This window comes from Oryzias melastigma, linkage group LG18, assembly GCF_002922805.2.
Source record: "Oryzias melastigma strain HK-1 linkage group LG18, ASM292280v2, whole genome shotgun sequence".
Lineage (NCBI taxonomy): Eukaryota > Metazoa > Chordata > Actinopteri > Beloniformes > Adrianichthyidae > Oryzias > Oryzias melastigma.
In genome coordinates this window covers 9,817,986-9,825,740 of record NC_050529.1, presented here as the reverse complement: position 1 = coordinate 9,825,740, position 7,755 = coordinate 9,817,986, and the positions used below count along the sequence as shown (strand labels likewise).

General features: G+C 37.8%; 1 protein-coding gene across 43 annotated transcripts in view; it reads right to left on the bottom strand.

The window, feature by feature from the left end:
• Positions 1–7,523, bottom strand: part of LOC112155773 (protein tyrosine phosphatase receptor type D) — a 454,394-nt gene extending 446,871 nt beyond the window's left edge. For 21 of the 43 annotated variants that reach the window (XM_036216736.1, XM_036216743.1, XM_036216740.1 and 18 more), the window contains exons 1-2: positions 6,900–7,168; positions 6,756–6,785 (exon numbers count right to left, since the gene is read on the bottom strand). The gene's annotated coding sequence lies outside the window, so the exon portion shown is untranslated. Of the gene's footprint in view, positions 1–6,755; positions 6,786–6,899; positions 7,169–7,218 lie in introns of those variants that run through there. The other 22 variants (XM_036216746.1, XM_036216749.1, XM_024287683.2 and 19 more) reach the window with 5 other exon arrangements.
• Between the last annotated feature and the right edge of the window lie 232 nt (positions 7,524–7,755).

Sequence of the window (7,755 nt, the reverse complement as noted above, 5' to 3'; positions counted from 1 at the left end):
ACACAAAAGATACCCTGACAGAATTCCATGTACTATTTATGTTGGGGTTCAGAAAACTTCTCAAGTTTCTCTTGCAGCAAAGAAAAGGATTTAATGTCATTTTATTGTTAAACATTTTAAAATTATTGAGACTTGCACCTGTATTGACTACACTTTCACAGTTGTGAGAACTGATCCAATTTTGAGATTCTCTTTGGGAGAGATGAGGTTGGATGGGATCAGGACGAATCCATCATCATGATAGATGTTCTGGACATAAAGACCAGATTGAGATGTTTGGACAAGTTGAGAAAAGAAACAGTGATACTGTTGGTAAAATTATGCTGGACTATCCATGGAAAGAGGCATGGAGGGGGTTCATGGACATAGTCAATAAAGACATAAGGGTTTAGATAGATGCAGGGGATAGGGTTAGTTGAAGGTCATTGATTTGTTGTAGTTCCCGTTAACCTTTTAACACCAGAAATGAAATGCCAACATCTTAATAAAGGTATGTTCACACCGGCTGCATCAACTCACACTCAAGTGGCCACTTCCAAGGACAAGTCTGAATGTTAAGTTTTAACCCAAATTTGGGGCGTCTGCATTCACACATCACTACACAAGTTTTTAAGTTTGTTTGCTGGCTCTACATGCAAAATGGCTGTTCATTGACTTGGCACTGTAATTTAAATCCGTTGAACTTCTTGGCTACTGAATCGCAAAAACTTTGACCAATCAGGGACTCTGATTTAGTAGTGACATATGGAAAGCGTCTTTTTCAAAACACAGAAGTGCCAACTGTTGTATACTTGATCAGGGAGAAGAAATTAGTCATTGTGGTTTGTGCCCGTTCGGAATTATATGACACCAAGATGTACATTTACATGTGGATTCTTTCCCTGCCTCAGAATCTATTTGAGTTATGTTGATTGCATAAGCAGTTAAAGAGTTTCCGTAGTCAAAGGAACGTCAAGACTGGAGCTAAAGCTTTTGTGTAAACCCTTGTGATCTCTTATGGGGTCCAGATGACCCCACCCTTATATTGATGTGTGATCCCTCCCAAAGGACAAAGGTGGACAGGATTTTATGTCCGTCACAGACACCAGTGAAGATAAAAAATCCTTGGTAAACCAGTTCAGTGCGCTGTCTTGTGGGGTCCAGATGACCCCATTATTAATATAAACTTGCCTAGGATAGCACCAGGGTTAAAGAGAGCAACAAAATCATACTTTCATCTAAATTTTCCCTTTTTGTTGTTTTGGTTTCATTTATTTTAATTGTTTGATTTAAGGTGTCCCACTGTTTTAGATAATGGATTCTGTAAAGCTCAATTTGATATTTAACTGGAGGTGTTGTATGAAAAGTTATTTTCTTCTAAAGATGTCATAAAAATGTATATTTGTATTTTTAGAGCCATGATTCTTAAAGTAGGACAATTAACCCTTTAACACCAAAGCTTTAGCTATGGTCTTAAATTTCTTTTGATTTTATAACTCTTAAATCGCAATGAATTCTAGTGGATTCTGAAAAACGTATAGTAGTGAAGTGTCAACGTAACCAATGTGAACCAGCTGATTCTGTCGGAGAGGAAAACTGATTTTCACGCTATGCAACTCTTTTAGCAAGCGTGACGGTGTGTCAAAGAGCATGTGTTATAAAGGTGTCACCAGTGTTAAAGGGCTAAACAAATGCACCAAAGTTAATTCTGAAAACAAGTAAAGCATCATCTTTTTCCACAAATCTTCCTCAAGAAGACTCAATACTAACCATCTAACCTGAGAGTGAAGCCATGAGGAACTTTAAAGCAGAAGTGACCACACATAAAGTTGTTTAAATGGACAAATAATGAAAATAATGGTTTACATTTTAAACCAAGAAAAGGGTTCACTCACTAAAACTTAAATCCATTCACTTCATATAAAAACAGTATTTTATGAAACAATAGTTTTATCCATTTCATTGTGCAACAATTATTTTTTCTTTTAAACAAGCCACTAAAGGTTAAAAACGTAAGATATTTTGAAGGTGTATACTTTTAATATCACACACATCAGGCTTAACGGTACTCACATCTCATGCAAATTTGTGTTTTTAGGGACTTAATAAGTGGTTGATTTATGGCTGAAGCCATGTATCTAATAAATGAACAGCAGAGATGAGGTGGATTTCTGCTTTTAATTAAAACCCATTAACAGACTGGAAAATGTAAAGTTCTGGTCATTACCGTGTCTGTGTGTATTTTTGTGGGCGTAAACTCAATTTATTACCCATCATAGAGTGCAAGTATATAAAAAAAAAAGACTGATTAGTTATACGTAAATAAAAATATTCCCAACTTTTCATAGCTCTATGTATAAACACATGAAAGGTTTCAACACATCAAGTGGAAATTGCCAGCCTGTCACCTCTGAGATCTGACATCTTTATTTATGTCCGTCGACTTGGAGCTGGATTTATTTAGTCATATCGCCATCTTTAAAAAATAAAATAAAATAAAATGGAATCAGGGAGAGATTTATCTTGTGCCAAGCAGCCAAGGGAATGGTTATATTTAGCAGCACCAGAACATCCAGTTTCAGAGACTCTTGTCCATGGAGAGTCGGCGGCACCCTCGTGAGTGAGCGGCTCACTTTGCAAAGAGATGAAAAACTTTGGCAGCGAATGCATGAGCTAGCACAAAATGAAGCCCGCCTCATCCAAGAGCATTAAGATGTGGATAAATAAATAAAACATTGCTTCCGTGGCAATGTGACAGGAGGTTTTTTTTTTTCTTCTTTCCCTTGCTTTCATGTTGGCAGGCACAGGCATTTTATTTTGGGATGAATCAAAATTTACTGAGAATGCCTGTGCCAGGTGTACCTAATTATCTGACCGCATATCCTGGTTATAAAACGCCTCATGGGAGTTGATTATTTGGCTTGCTGAGCCTTGGATTGCAATCAAGGTGTTTCTAAACACAAACTCACAAATAATAAAGCAATTTTTTCCCTATAGATGCTCTCCTTTCATCTTGTGAAAGTCGGCATAGTTTGTAGCCCCTTAAAAAAAAAAAAACACTCCAAACATCTTTTGAGTTATTTTAAACACGTTCCCAGTGGTCTTTTAATTACGATTATGCCATTTTTAGCCAAAATTAAAAAAAACTGTGTTGTTTTCTAGGACATAGTTTCTGCAGCGCGGCAGAAGTTCAATAGCCACTAAGTTTTGAGCGGGACTGCTAGCTTACAGCCCCTCACACCCTCAACCTAATATTACCAGTGCAACCAAAATGGCAAAAAAATATTGGAGCTATCCAGTCAGATGCCAGTTCAGACGAAGAAAACGAAGACGTACGCTGCAAAAACGGAACCTTAAAAAAGTTACAATACTCATCTTTTGAGAAAAATTCTTACTTCCTGTCTTGCATGAAAAATAATCCTATTTAGAAGTGATTTTAATTGTTATATAATTTTAGTTTAAGAAAATGTCTTGTAATTTATTTCTTTAATTAAGAATTCTTGGCATTTTCAATAATAGCTTTCTTGTTTATAACAAAAAAAAAAAAAAAAAAAAAAATTTGCTTATTTCCAGGAAGGAGGGTCTAAGGCCTGGGATAACCAGTTTAGTTTAGTCTGTTTAGTTTAGCAATCAGCTATACTTTCTGCTTTTGTACAATTACCAATATGAAGCCCAATGAGTTTCTGTGATTACGTGGCTGTATAAAAAAAAAAAAAATATCTGAATTAATACTATGTTCATTCAGGGCTAAAAAAAAACGTGTGTTCAAGCAACAACTTCCAATGAAGCGTCTATGTAAACACATGTATTATATGCGCCTTTTCAGGTTGCCACATCCAAAACTCTTGGGTTTATCCATTCCAATGCAACTTTTAGGTCACTTTTCTGGCTATATGTACAAAATGTGTTGCCAATCAACGTACGTTAAAAGTTACACCAGTTTGACCAATCAGGAACTTGGATATGGTAGCAATGTATGAGTGGTGTACTTTCTCAAAACACAAAAATACCAACCGTTTGAAAACTGGTCATGAAGTAGAAATTAATAATTGAGGTTTTGCAGAATTATGTGACACCAAGTCGTTCATATATCGGAATAGAGCTGTGAAAGAAACAGCTTGAAGCAAGATTTATAAGATTTGCACTGCTTTGACATCTATGTAGAGGTTTGGAGCAAAATGTTTCATATGTATGCGCTAGTATCTGGTAGAGGCAGACAAGTGTAAACAATGTATGCTAAAAGCATGTTCAAGAACTCGAGTGTGGACATAGCATAAGGGGCCTATTAATGCAGTGTTTAGCAGTTTGTGGTCACAAATATGCTATTTTTTAAACTGCATTTTTTTGGTATCCTCCTGATTCACAACGATTTGAATAAAGAAATACTAAAATATGTGAATTTGAGCTTTTTTTCCTCTATATATTTGTTCTGTCATTAGAAAAATGCTAAGAACTTGTCTAAAACAAATTTTCATCTGAGTGGATCTTTCTGATCCATTTACTTATAGTTCATATGAAGCACGGTGAAGTAGCACAGACTGTATGGCATTAATCTTTATAAAATATAGTGTTAGACAGAGGAAGAAGAAGAAAAAAAGAAGCAAAAGCTGCCACAAATTTATTAGCAGCTGTTCTGACAGCCTTTTGCCATCTCAGTCGTGGCCCGATTATGTCACCTGGATGAATTTTATAAAGCATAATTACAGCTTACTCCTGATTCTCTCCAGGGAAGTGCAGCAGGCATGTGGGGAGGGGGGATGGAGTGGGTGTGCTGTCAACATAGTGGCACTAAAGCAACTTATGTTAAGGCATAATTAATGAGAGAAAGTGATTTGCAGAAACGCATGGGTCTAAATGGCAGTGCTGGCTCTGCTACCTCAGGTCACTGCTGGTGAAACTATAGCGAGCAGACTTGGCTCTTCTTGTCCCAACTTGAATCTAGCCCATTTTTTTATTTTATTTCAGCCAACTTTTTGCATTAAAGACACTTCAATGAAAAGTGTATTTTTAGTGTTTTTAACATGTTCTTGTGGCATTTTTCTGATGATGAAAAGTAAGCTTAAAATTGCATTTTGGGGTATTTATTTATTCAAATTGTTCTGAGTCGAGAACAGATGGAAAACTGCAATAAAACCATGTACGTCTTGGTTTTCCACATCTGAGCTGACATATGGCAAAAAAAAAACTGTACGGCTAAAATTAAGTTGGGGGTGTGAGGGGGTGTAAGCTTGGGGGAAAGCATGTAAACAGAGAGCTCTCAGCAATGAGTAGAGGACGGAGGCAGGGTTGTTTTGTCTCAGAAGTCCCACCCACAACGCCGAGGGAATTTTCTAAAAAAAAAATTACTGACAGTCTGCAAAAACTTTTGACCTAGAAATCAACAGTTTTCTAAAATTTTGGCTAAAAACATCATGAGCATATCAAAAAACACGGAGTGCTTTAAAAATAGATCAAAAGATAATCGCAGTGGGTCTTTAACGAGGCAATGGCAAAATAAAGTGTGTTTTCTTGGATTAAATCTCTAAAAGTGTTAATATCTGACACTACTTTTGTGTTAGAAAATAGATTTCCTGGCACGAATGACAGCTTATGTGTGAAGTTTGGGTTAGAAATGTCATCCTGGTGCATTAAGTGTTGATCAGATTGATCCATAAAGGTGATAATTATCAGGAAAAAGAGTGAAACTTATTTTGTAAAGAAATTAAAAATAGAAAACATTCAAAAAATGAATTTTATGTGTACTTTTATCACAGTTTAACATCCTGTTTTTTTTTTTCCTATTTCAATACACCCTCCTATCGGTTGCATCTTGTGTTCTGACTGACAGACCATAATACCATTACCTCTCCTCCATGGTCATACCCATTTAGCCCTCTGTCACTCCTCACTGGTCAGGGAAGACACATCTGTCTGGCTGCGTGAGCCGTCCTTGCCCTCATTTGCAACTGATCCTTCCCCGTGCTCGGCTTGCTACAAAACACACCCGCCGCACAAACTTTTCCCTTCATTATCCTGCCTTTTTTTTGTCTTGTTTTTTGGGAGACTTTGCTGTGCCTCCCTGCAAACTATGACTGCAAATCACGGGTAATTGGCTATATATATGGGAACCACTTGTCAAGTTGTAGTCTCACCAAGAAGAAAAAAATGTCTTTAAATGCACAAAAGAAGAGGCTGTTTAAATTACAGGCAAATATAGCAGGTGGTGATGAAGGAGGAATAACATGGGGATGTGCTGACGTGCATGTCAATCATCTGGCTTCAAAGCCTGCCACGTGAGATAAAAATATATATACACCCTTATTTTGTCAAAATTGACCCATTTGCACTTGACTTGAACACAATTTAAGGGTTAAAAATGGTAAACTTGGTGATTCACAACACCTGAGTCAGGAGTCCTGGAGCATTCACAAGTAGACTTGGAATGACAAGTTATGACAGCATGCATTTTAAGCAAACTTTCTCTATAAAAATATATATATATATATATATATATATAAAATTTCTGGTCTCCTGAGCTTGAATCCTCCAAGTGACACACAAGAAAATGAAAAAATAAGCGGCTGATTGAACACTTTCTGATTGAGAAGAGGAGCAAATGCGCAACAACCCGCATTTATTCCACCTTAAAAAAAAATAAAATAAAAAACGTGCGTCCTGGGCTGATGCTCCCACAGCGTCACGACACTTCAAACTTCTTCACAAAAAATAATAATCATATTAAATAAAAATAATAAGCTCCGAGGTGCAATGTAAGGGCAAAAAATAGTGCTACTTACTAAAAAACCCCAGGCGGAAGAACACAAAGCCTGTAAATTAGAGCAAAAAGGAATGCGTTATCGATCCGCGGTTTTTCTTTTTTCTTTTTTAGCGCAAACTTCTATGATGGAAGCGTGATTTCTCTCCCCTCCGTCCCCTCTTACCGGAGCTGTCCACATCAAATTCCTGAGGAAATTCCAGAGGAGCCTCTTCTCTCGTCCCCACTCAAAGTCAGAAAACAGCAATGCTTCTCTTATTCCCACACAGGAAGGAAGAAAAAAAATAGGATGAAAGGGGGCAAAAATATTCAGACCACCAGCTAAACTAAAAGAGACAAAAGAGCAAGAACAAAAAAAATTCCGTTAGAAGCCGGAGTCCGACCCTCCACCGCACCGTCACAACACCACCCACCCCTCCAAAAAAAAAAGTGTTGACATAACATCTGTGAAGAGCGGCAAAAGATAAAAAATGGACGGTCTGTACCTGCTTTCTTTTATGACTGTCGACTAAAACAATGAGGGCGGCAAAAAAAACTGAAGGATCTTTTTCCTTTTTTTGTTTTAAGGAAAACGCAGCACCCGCGCGCGCTGCCAGATCCTAGCAAGCACTCAAAAACACCTGCGCGCGCGCGCTCCACACACAAGCTAAGGGGCGCGCGCGCGCTCTGCTTAGCGGAAACGAAAGGGGAGGAAAAGCGGAGAGAGGGGAGCCGCGGGATGCTGCCGCTCGCTGCTGCACCGCTCCGTCCCGCCGCTTGATGGCCGGCTGAGGAGCGACTGTCAGGCGCTTTGAGTCAAACATAACAGCAACATTTGAAGCTTAAACACACATTATTGCTCCCGAACCCATTAAAAAGCTCAAACAGTGTGCTAAAGATAGCAATTATCGTTTAGTGGTAGCACCTGGCAGGTTTAGAATGAATAACAAACAGCTTAAAAGTGTTTTCTTTTTATGTTCTATATTTTTGTCTGTCTCTTCCTAATTTGAGCTTCTTTGTTTTGTTTTCCTATATTTAAAAAA